The following is a 12,822-nucleotide window of genomic DNA, read 5'->3' as shown; positions in this document are numbered from 1 at the left end:
CTTCCACCATCAAATATATTTTAGTTAATCGATAATCCTGAAGATCCTGGTAAGTGTGCGAAGTTTCAATTCAATTCGACGATTTGAAGAAGGTGAAAATAACGTTTCAAAATTTCGTTAGTTAGACTAGATACATACCAAGCTAATAAAAGCATGTTAAAAATGGAAATGGTACAAAATGAGGACAGTTTACGACTCACAATTTTAAAGGATTTATTAATTGGTAATTTTTTCAAAGCCTGTTAGTAAAAACAACAAAAATTTAATTTTAAAGATCTTCAATCTCCACCACCTTTAAATTTTATACTAGATTTATAGCTGATTTTCCTTCAGGAGACGCCTGGGGTTCGCTTCCAAAGGCTGTGGCGGGAAATTAGTCCTTTACCAAAACTAAAATCTGCCACTATCTTTTGACTAGCTTATAAGGGTATAAATCATAGTAATAATAATGATTACTAGCTCGACCCGTGCGGAATTCCACTCCCATAGTTACCATAACTCATGGCTAAAAACAACGAACAAGAAATTTTGAAGAAAAGTGATGAAAAAAGTCAAAAATCCATAATTAATAGAGTAGTATAACGCGAGCATTATTAAAAACTAACATGTTTGCCTAGTTATGTTTAGAGTATTATATGTCTAGAGAGTATTAGGAGAACATCTGTAAAAACTAACATGTTTGCCTAATAAAGTTATTATTTAAATTTATGATATTTTTTCGTTCAAATTATTATTTTTATAGCGTGTTTTTTCCTAAGCTTTAAATTTTTAAACCATGAGTATATTTCTCGCCAATTCTAGACATAATAAGCTTGAAAATGAGCGGTGATACATGGAATTTGAGAAGGAAGATAAAGGAAGAACAGAAAAAATTTGAAAGAGTAATAATGTATAAGATATCATAGTATACAAGATGTCCACAATTAATCATGTGGTATCCAAGAAATATTTTAAACGGCAATTCATTACCTAAAAAAATTTTAATCGAATAACCTTAAACGATACAATCAATATCGTTTAGCTAAAAAAAATGTTGCTTCACATAGTAAACATTCATCAGACCATATGGATTTAATAAAAATAATTGTTTTTAATTGAGAAAATATTGTCATTTGTACAAACAACACGATACGCAGTAGTACGCACTCTTACACAATATGTAAACCATATGTTTTGAAACAATGTTTTAAACAAAAAATATTTAATTTTATTATATAAATTAAGATGTTCTTAGTTCTTTTGAATGTCAACTACAACTTGTATTCAATTATTTGTTGCATGAAGTTTAACCTACGATCTTCAAAAATATCTGTCCTCGTCTGAAGAAATCGCCCACACGGTTATTATCAAACACAGTTACGTTACTTGTTTTACAAAATTCTTAACAATCAGGTTTTTTACTTATTTTATGTAAAATTCATATCAAACGGAAGTTCTAGGTTGAATAATATTTGACCTTAAGATTCTTTGACTTTTAATGAGAAATTCGTATGGATTTTTCATTCATTGATTGTTTTGGACATTTTGATGTTTGCAGACCCGTTTCTTAAAATAAGTTACTATATTCACCCCGAAAATTCAAATATATTTATGAGATATCTTTCATTTTTGATGTGCCTACAATATTTTAATATTCTATAAAAAAAAAAGCATAGCTCTATATTTGATTGGAGTCAAATTCAAAGGGAGGGGAGTCCCTCTTACGTGAGATTTTTTTCAATATAGGTTTATATACAAATGTTTACTGAATGCATTCGTTTATAAGCTGCATTTTTTCCTACTCTCGAAATAAGCATTTTGAAATTAGCCATGAGATTTTTCTAAAAATTGTCTGGAGCCCCCTCCCCCGCGTTTCAATGAGTTTTGGTGAGATTTTCTTAAACCTCTTCCCCTTTTCTTTGAGTTTCCGTAGTTTATAGATGTCCCCTTTGAGAAATTGACACTCAAAAGACACATCGTTGACACTAGTTCAGCTTACATATAAATTTTCTACTAGCTCAATTTGCAGGGCTATGGAGGATTGCAAATATAAAAACCGCGAAAAACATCCGCAAAAAGCACATCTTTCACACTTACCAAGTGTACAAACTGATTTTCAATGAGAATCACCTCCAAATTACTGAAATAGGTCTCCGCTTTTATAGAATGGATTCGCATAGTAAACGACCCTAACTGAATAACTTACTTAATCAGGATTATTAGAAAATGTTCGGGATCGGCAATAACTCATCTTAATCTATCATTTTAAATCATATTTTAAAATATATGATAAAAAATATTGTTTCTAAGTGTTAATTTGTTTTTTTCAATTATGTAAACAAAAATTGAATATTTATTAAAAATAAAAATTAAAGAAATTGAAATCTCATAAAAAGTGAAAGATAGGTAATGTATGTTACTCACTCAAAATAATATTACAAACATCACGGGTCGGGTGTTCGTTAGGTCACGGTCGTGCAGGGTGAAACCATCACGGTTTTCAAGATATTCAAATAAATAAATCAATTATGTTTTTTATTTATCAATAAATATTATTAAATACATAAATATAATAAGTAAATAATAAATCAATTATTATTTTTTTTGAGTATGCATGAATATTCTTTTAAATAATTTTAAACAATTACAATTAATAAGTTTTTTTTTGTTAGTAAAAAATTTCACGAAACAGAAAAGAATACCGCGATGTACTTTTATCGAAATTCTTATTTATAGGAGAGTAAAAGATGTTACAAAAATAACTAGGTAATTTACAACAATAATTCAAAAGAACAAAGTCAACTCAAAAATTTCTATTTCAATTAAAATATTTCCAAAAATTTGTCCCAAAAAATTCCTATCTCATCTGATGTCCTTGATCATCACTTTGATATTGATTTAAGAAGGAGTGTTATAAGTTTAAAGTGTTTATATGTATGCCTGTGTGTTTCTCAGTGGCATCGAAGCCACTAGCGGTCGAACCGAAGCGATTGAGAACATTTTATAGCTAAGTTGAACAAAAAAAATTACTTGGATTGAAACAAAGGTAAAGTGTTGAAGATAAGAGTTTATCAAAAATAAGGGTCGAGGTGTGGATGTAAAATTCTTTTAAAGATTAGAATTTCTACTCATAACGTTAGCCCAAGTTAGAAGGAGTATTTGGAAAAAAAAATTACAAAGTTGCTTTTTCCGGCAGAACCATATCTTTTTTAAGATGTATTTCTCTTGTTTAACAAGAGTTAGAAGAGGCAGGCAAAAATAGCTTTCGTGGGTGCGTATAGCTTACTAAGTTTTATCCATTTTATCGAAATTTCCTTTATTTATTATATGTATAGATGACATAATTTTAAAAAATGTTATGCAATATATGGTTTATTATATCCGTAAATACATTACAAAATTATAAAAAGTAATTTATGCTTCATTAATATTTTTATCAAAATTGTGATCTAATATCGTTAAAATGCATCTATGGTTTTATATAATGATGTATTTACATCATGGTTACAAAGAGAAACCATACCGTTCTATTGATAAATGAACAATTTTTGGAAAAAATACTGCAATTTGAATTATCTACGTGACGGTATTTTATGACTTACTTACGCAGGATCAATCTTACCATAAAACCGTTTTCTCATCAGAAAAAATAGTTTCATGAAACTTACCTAAAACAAAAAGAAAAAAGATATTAGTATAAAATACAATTTTATGATTTTATGAATATTACACAAGCCATTTACTTAGAATATATTCTAAAAAGCTAAGAGTAGGGTATCGCCAATCAATATGGGCGTCAGGACTCATCCGCCATCACTATTGCTAATGTTACTATTACCTCAATACAGCCCACAGTATCGCATTCACATCCATACTCACATGGTGTTATCCATAAAAATTTCTTACCGTGTATTTAGAAAAGGTTTTGAAATATAAAAAACTGAAAATTATTGGACTTCAATTTTTATATCTCACCTCTCATTAAATTTTTCTCGTTTCTTAAGTGTAAGATTCGAAGGCCTTTTCAAGAAAGAACATCAAAATGCTATAGAATTTTGAAAATTGAGTTTATTGAAATTTATTATTTTCTCACACCCACTTTCAGGTACACACTGTAATAAAAGTGATCGTAGATTGTATACATAAACCAATGTTTACATTTAATTAAAATTCCGATATAAACGACAAAATTTATCGATATTATTGGGAAAATTTTGTTTTGAAATATACTAAAATATTAGGAAATTAATATCTAATAAAATGGGTGGGTTTTTATGAAAATTATATTATGCATGCCTGATTTAGCAAATACATAAAAAAAAAAAAACAAAATTTAATACTTTTCTACAAAAGTTTTAGTGAAGGCGTGAATTGTATAACCTTCGTTGAATACATTTTCACTAATTGAAGTTTAGCGTGAAAGAGTCAAAATTATTTATTACTTATTTTGAAACATTTGTTCAAATTTTGTTCAAAGTTTGAAAATTGAAATCTATAAGAAAAAATCTTTGAAACAATAGCAACTTATATAGGTGATTTTTTTTAAAGTTTTCACTCTTATATTTGGAGCACGATTAAATACAATTTTTGATTAACAAAGATTCCAAAAATCACAAACAATTCCTAGGTCACCGGGCTTTTTATAATTATTTTATCGTTCAAAGTTGGCTGAAAAAATGATGAATCGTATAGGTTATCCTTTTCAATTGGATATTTCTATATACAAAAATCTAGAGAGTGTGATAAAAAACTATCTTAAATATTTAGACAATCTTGTAGTTTAAAATAATACCATAAAAATATAAAGTTGCCGATGATTTAACAACAAAATTTTAATTTAATTATGAGTTCATCGATGATCCATCATTTGATGAACAGAGACGACTATAGTTAGAGTATTGATGGTTGAAGAGCGATATCTTTATTATCAAATTTATAAGCATCACTTGCACACAATATGTTATATATTTTTGTAGTTGCCAAGATTGTAAAGCCAAAAATAATTCATTACTTGACTACAAAGCATGCATGCATTTAGTTTATATATATTCAATAAACCACAATTTTTTTACAATAATTTAGGTTTACAATCACCTTAAGTTGTTTAAATTTTGTTTTGTTAAAATTTTCGTCATAAATTTAGAGCCATATATACTAAGATACTTCAACACATAAAATAGTAAAAATTACTTTTATCTGGTATTGCTCATTGACTACAAAAAAATGACTTGGTACCGTGTTTTTGATGGAGAAAATTTGAAAAAAACTGCCAATATTTTCGTCCCATCTGGAAGTAACACAATTTCTATGTTAGATGCTTTTCAGTAGTTTGAATGATCTCATGTGTTTTTTTTAAGATAACAATAAGTAAATAAACATGCATTATAATAATTGTGAGTTATAAATTTGAACTTCCTATGTGTCATCATTCCTAAACTCCTTAATTTTAAAATAACAATAATTATTTTTGAAACGAATCCTTCTGATTATATTTTTGAATTGATGTTTGAGTAGCTGTGGCTAGCTACTCAACTTTATTGAAACACCCATAAATAAGTAGTTAAAAACATAGTTAAAACGTATAAGTAATGAGTATAGTAGGTATATTCTTTGAAATTGATTGACTTGAATAGTGATTTTAAAATTCAGTAAGCATTATTTATTTTAAATAAATTATAGAGTTGTTGCTACTTCCAAACTAAGTAAAGTAATTATTGTTATTATTATTAACGAATAAAATAATAATGTACCAGTACACCATTATAACTTGTAAGTACAACATTACATACCTTTGTAACTCTATACATATGTAAGTGTAAGCTTTATCTTTTTATACAAGTAATGTATGATTCAGAATATTTATACATTCAAAAAAAAAATTTCTAAATACCAACCGATATGAGTTTGTCACAACCTCATCGCGAGATCATACATGGCGAATGGTACCACGAATGTGATACAACTACTGTACGGGGTTGAGTGGTGAAGTTGAAACAAACGCATGAGTTGTTTGTATGAAAGAAATATACTGTCAAACAAATTTCAAATATTGTTTTTTTGAAATGCTACATAATTTTAAACAATATTTTTCTTAATTGGTTCTACCACTTATAAATATTATAACAAAATACTGATGTGATTGTCACAACTACATGAGCCGATAAAAAAATAAAAGGTTTATACCTGCTAATAAGGTTTGAACCAGCGACATATGGATTATAATTGATTTCAGTGTCCTAAAAATGATCAAAATATTTATTTCAAACTCCCTATTGGTAACAACAATCTTCGTGAAGTTGGCTCAATCACACCTAGACATGATAGATATGCGATCATAATAACCAAATACTCTATTTAAAGCAAACGCAATGAAATTTTCTTTTAATTCATCGATTCGCTTTATCTACACGATTATATATTTCAATGAAGTAAAATTTTGTTTTCATTAATAAAATGCATGACTTTAAACTAAAATCAATCTCTTTCATAGAAGTAATGATTTTGTTTATTTAACTTTAGTAATTTTGTACCAATGAATTCATATTTTAAACTCAATCCCATTCTATTGTAAATACAAATATTTAGCTGTACTTATTCCAATCGTTAGGCAATTGTTTGAAAGTATTTTTACTTTATTTAATATGAAACAGCCAACTTCGGGATGAGGTTGTCATTATTTTAATTTTTTTTCAGTGTATTCCTATTCCTATATATTATAAATGTGAGAGCAAGGATGTTTGTTTATTTGTGTTTCTGTTACGCTTTCGCAAAAACTAATAAATGGATTTGAATGAAACTTACAATAATATAGCTCACGCATCAGATTAACACATGAGCTAAAATTTATTAAGACATATTAAAATAAAATATAAAAATATATATTTATTGTTTTGATTTATTATAAAACAAGGTGAAGGAGACACAATTTATGGACATCTGCTCAACCAAGATTTAGAGAAACTGTTTTTCGTAAAAAATGTAATTATTTCTTATTTTACAAACAATTTTAATATTTTGGTAATCTGAGCGTTAACTTCGTATCATTAAATAAATTGTAATAAAAATATTGCAACTACCCTGAAACATCTTGTAAATACATATTTGATTACATAAGGTATAGTATTTTTGTATCTACTTATTCCATGATTTTCTGCAATTATACAAGAAAAAGAATTAAGAGAATTAAAAATAAAAAACCACAATCAGTCATGTTGTTTGTAAGTTACCTAAATAACTTCTTACTAACAAGAATATGTGGAGGGGCACAAAAATGAGAAAAATCTCATTAAGGTATTACCAGCATGGTATTTGCAGTTTCTATGCTAAAACTATGGTAAAACTCATTTTTCGACAGAATTTAATGAATTTAGGGCTAAGAATAGAGCTTAGTATTAAATCTCAAACTTTCAGAATTTGGATTTCCTAAGTTCTCAATTTAACTTATATCTCGCAAATAAAAGAAGTGGCTTATTTTTTTTTTTTATTCCTTTCAATTCTCCAACTTTTTTTTCAATTCTATCGAAAGAATATTTTAATATCGCAAAAAATAGCTGGGAGGACATTGAGTTTTACATGCTATAACCCTCGAAATCGCGAACTTTGTAGCTGATTATCGCGCGATCTAAACGAACAAAAATTCTATCACTTCGAGATCTCACAGCTTACATTATTATGAGTCTATGAAAAAAGGGTAAATTTGTCTACAAGTGATCTCATGCCGGCATTGGCTATGTAAGAAAAATTTTTTGAATTGTCTATTTTACTTTTTAAAGTTTATAAAATCTTGTGTTATTGACTGAGAGAAAGAAAGAGAAGTAGAAGGAGAGAGAAACCGGCGTTTTTTCGTATGCTGAAGTGTCGGCTCCAGTTAATGGAAAAATATCTTTAGAAGTTTAATAATTCTAACCAGCTTAATAATTATACGGTAAAGTTTGCTATATTTTGCAGTTTTTAAACAAAAAATTAAAAAAAAACCTTTCCAAAATCTGTGCTTAAACACAAACAAATTCAATGGAATAAGTTTAAGGATGTATGAGCATGACAACAATGTTTGATTTTAGGGCTTAAAATTTTTTTATCGATCGACTATTACTCAAAGAATGTGTGGTTAAAATTTCAGCTAAGGTATCCATGCAAATTTTTAAGAAAAAAATCATTGAAAATCGATATAAAATACATTGTCTCATGTAGAAATCTCAAAAAACGACATATTTTGAAAGTTTTTGATAATTTTCACTTGGAACGAATTTAAACAAATAAAAAAAAAAACTTTTTAATAAAAAGCAAACATATTAGCAATGACATAGAAAAGAAAAGGGATGTACGAGCAGAGTAGTTTTATGGTTGAAATCATTTTTATCTTATTTTCAATTCGATGATAAATTTTGTTATAACTTCATGAATATAGATGAAAAATAAGAATAAAATTTTTCGATATCTGTCTTGGTTTTCGAAATGTCGAAAGCTGAATAATTAAAAAAAAAATTCGATTTTCAACATAATTCACCATCAAAATTTAAACAATATATTTTTTAAATTTGTGCCCCCATTACCGTGCTCATACATCTTTAAAGAGAGATATTTTGATCTATTTTAACTCAAGAATAATTTTATAATCTGAATTCCCTTCTATACAGCAGCTTTTATTTTTTTCTCTTCAACCAAATGTAAGTAACTGTCAAATTGTTCAAGCAATGTTAAAAAGTTATATTTTAACATTTATGTAAGAGTAATTATTATTATTCAGAATGTAAGAACCACTTTACATTAATCATACACTTGCAAAAATTAAAACTGCAATAATTTCATTCAATCAATGAATGACCAGGTGCAAACCATCAATTATGTATTCATTTTATTGTGTAAACTGTAAAGGTAAATGATAAAACAGACTACAGCCATTTTAAATAAAAATGCATTACTTAATAATTATTTTCGAATTAACTAAAACATTTAAAACCAACTTGTAAGTTCAGGCTTGTAGTTATTTAAGGCAGCCAATCAACATATTTTGTAATATTTAGCCATTGACTTTACTAAAATGACATATTATTTCTATTTCTACCAACAATTTCTACGAAACGACTATTTCTACCAAAAATTGAGCTACTGCCAAAGAAAGATTTTGGTTTGAACTGTAGGATAATTGAATATGGGCCTGCACGATCTGACGTTATTAAATCAGAGTTAAACATCATTTTTTGAACTATTCCCATTTATAATTATACCCTTCAAATATTTACGCTGTTCTCTAAGCTGAAATGTTGGTTCGATTCCCGCAGTTACATAAAGATAATTTAGCTGTAATGTTATAGTTTATTGCATGGCACATGTATGAAGGAGACGCCACTAGCTTCTCATATAAAGAGATTAAATAATCAGCTTAAAAGCTGTTTGCACAAGTAGGACAACAGAATATGGTCTAAAATGTAGATTTGAAATCAATACCTAGTATTAAACAAAGTTGCTTCCGTAAATCTGTCCCTAATTCCTATGTATACTTGTAGTTCACAGCTAGTGATTAATAAAGCAATGTAAAATTCATGTAAAAAACAAAATTTTAAGCAGGCTTTTGTCCAGTAAGAATAAATCGGATGGATAAGACTTTCTTAGGATTAATCCTGATATGTAAATAACAAAACATTATTATTATAAGAAAATAAGTTAATTAAGCATTGTCACGTGACAGCAAACACCAATCAGGAAAGTATTACGTAACGCCATACTAAAGACCATTAATATTGTTTACATTTTAATAGAACGGAGCAGGTTACTTGATTTATTATCATACATAAAAATGATGGTTGACTAACAACTTTCATTCACAAAAATGATTGTTTGGCAAGACGTGTCGTCATTCAAGATAACGTATAAACCAATTTTTCAAATTTACAACCTAATAAAATCATTAATTTAAGTCTACCAAGTCTTGTCTTTTTACTCAGTAGATGGCATATTTGATTGTTGTTTACGATACATTTTTTGTCAAAAATTTAATTAATGGGTAATGATGTATTTGGGCCAGCTAATTTATTAATAAATTATCCTTTTGTCATTCATACAAGTTCCTAATCAGTGCACATAAATCAAAGAATAAAATAATTCCAAGTTAATATTTGTATAAAGGATATGAATAATTATTAAGAATACTAACTTTTTATATTATTGTGAGAGGGTGCATTTTGTATTTCATTAGAATTAAAAAAAGGGGTAGCAAAATATTATAAATATACAATTGTTAAATTAATGTAAAATATAGGTTATGTAACGGAAATGTAACTTACGTTTGAACAATATTCGTTACGTAATTATTATTTTTAAAATGTATTTATTGAACATTAAATACAGTATCCTACTAATATCATAAATGTAAAAGTTTATATGTTTGTTACTTAATCACACAAAAACGGCTGAACGGATTTGGATGTTTGACACACAGATAGTTTATTGCACATAGACTCCATCTCCGCTTATGGAGATGTCTTACTAAATCAGTTTCTCGCTAATACAGATACGGGAGTGGATTTTTTTTTATTTTGAGTGAAGTTTAAGTCAAAAATAAAATTGGTTTGTTGGCCACGAAATTGAGAAATGGATCTATATAGCCTATATTTAATACGCTCGACTGTCGCTTGTAGGGAGAGGTAACGGCAAGTATCAGTCTCAGTTACAGATAGTTCAAGGAGTCTATGAATGACACAATAATAAAGCCCTTAAGCATGCTATCGAAAAACAAAATTTGGTCGAATTAGTTGAATTTTTCTAGCTAATGAAGAACATAACCAAAAAAAGTTGGAGAAGTCGAAAAAACATTTATAAAAAAAAACCAAGCAATTTACAAAAAAACGTTCCTGTGTGTTATTCGTTTTATTTGAAGTTCTCTAGACCATCTTAATCCTTGGCAACAACCAATTTAAAAAAGGCCTTTTTCCCGAAAATTAGCTTTAAAAGGTGAAATTTTCAATCTATCAAAAATGCTCGTTTTCTACTCGAAAGACGTAACATTTTGTGTAAATACAAATAGTTATAATAAAAATAGAACCGCTCACAGCGAAAACAAAAGACGAAGTCTCGCGGAATAACTAATGAAATCGTATCCAGCTCATGCCATTCGATGGGTTTCCTATTCACTACTTTCTCATTTAACTATTTTGCTAAATTTTTTGGTTCACGATAGCATGGACTTTGTTTTGTTTCCTACATTCCCTGGAGCATGACTTCAACTTATTGAGGATGCTGTATCTCACTTACAGAAGTTTTAGAGGATTAAAACGATGGATCTTGAGAATTACTCGTAGAATTTTCTCGTATATCAAGTATCCAGGTTTTACTGTTGTCTATGTATACACTAAAAATGACGACGGTTATTGCATCTAGAGTGAATATTGATTGATTCCTTGTATCGAATAATATTCATTTGGCATATTTGCAACATGACTATGTCATTCACTAGATTGACCTCGGGATAAAATAGGAAAAATTTGAATAATAGTGCGTTCATTTATTCAAACATGATAAGTATATAATTTTATTTATTTATTTAAAACCAATTATTTTTTTAAAATAAATTCACTCACAACATATTATTGAAAATCGACCCCGCGGGAAAATTACCATATGTTTTTTTTTTTTTTTTTTTACTTCAATAAAGCTTATTTTGATAGTTTCATGAGATTAAACAAAAAAACATATAAACTAATTTAAATATTGAATATAATTATAATTATTTGAATTAATTTAGACTATTTTATTTCGCAATACTAGGTACGAATTATTTCGACATGCAATCAAATTGAACATAATTGATTTGTATTTAATAAAAAAGTATAAATGCTAACAACTTCCGTCAGGGAACCAACATCTGGCTCCAAAAAAAAAATTCACTTTTCTTGACCTTCACTTCTATTCCTTCGCCCTTCAATACTATGTACTTGTCCTTTTCATGTGTTTAGCCAAAACAAGAATTCCAACAATATTTAATGTATTTTCGTGTTTGGTAATAAAAAGTTATTAAATTTATTTAATTACACTTGGTTTATGGTACTTTTTGAATATATTACACAAGATATAGCAATTCGTGTTTGGTATTAACGTGACTCTTAGATGTAAGATCAATAATTTCCTGATTAAATAAATTATTGTATTCATTAATAGCATATAAAAAAATTTATCTGAGAAATTTCTTTGGATATATTCGACAGACAAAATAAAATTACCGTAAACACGAAAATCGAAAAACTCGGTTTCCAATAATTGCCGCGAAATTCTTGCATAGCGAAAAACAGAATTTTATATACTAACAAACTGACTTGTATAAATTCTTGAAAAACTGGTAAAAAGAATCACAGAATTTTGTCTAGGATAGAAGAGTTTGTGGGAGCTAATTCTACTTGTCAAGATCCATTATGGATTTATGATAAAACATTTTCAGTATAAGTATCCGGTTTGGCTCGATCCGTTAATAAAAATAAATTCATCTATATAGACCCATATACTTCATTACAGAACAAAAATATATTAAAAGCATGCTGTGCTGTCTGTGAAAGACTTATAAAATTTCTGTTCATAATTTATTAATAATAATGACCATCGTATAAATTATGATATTTGTTCGATGAATTCTTTTTTTTTGTATATTTGACCACCGTTCGTTCAGTCGCTGCTTAATGCCAAGGCGATGACGGACACAACTTTTGTTCAGCTAACATAAATATTACTACAGATTTTAAGATGATATTTTTTTTTTAAAAAGAACATGTGGGTAATGTATATTGTACCACCAAACGCCATATTACTTACTATCAAGTGATATTCTTAACCGGTTTTTGTACAAAAATAATAAGG

The 12,822-nt window shown here is 27.9% G+C and overlaps 1 protein-coding gene across 1 annotated transcript in view; it reads right to left on the bottom strand.

Moving 5' to 3' along the window:
* LOC123293808 (neurogenic locus Notch protein) overlaps positions 1-12,822 on the bottom strand; it is a 216,959-nt gene that overhangs the window by 77,077 nt on the left and 127,060 nt on the right. The window lies entirely within an intron of this gene.

This window comes from Chrysoperla carnea, chromosome 2, assembly GCF_905475395.1.
Source record: "Chrysoperla carnea chromosome 2, inChrCarn1.1, whole genome shotgun sequence".
NCBI lineage: Eukaryota > Metazoa > Arthropoda > Insecta > Neuroptera > Chrysopidae > Chrysoperla > Chrysoperla carnea.
This window is presented reverse-complemented; position numbering and strand designations above follow the sequence as displayed.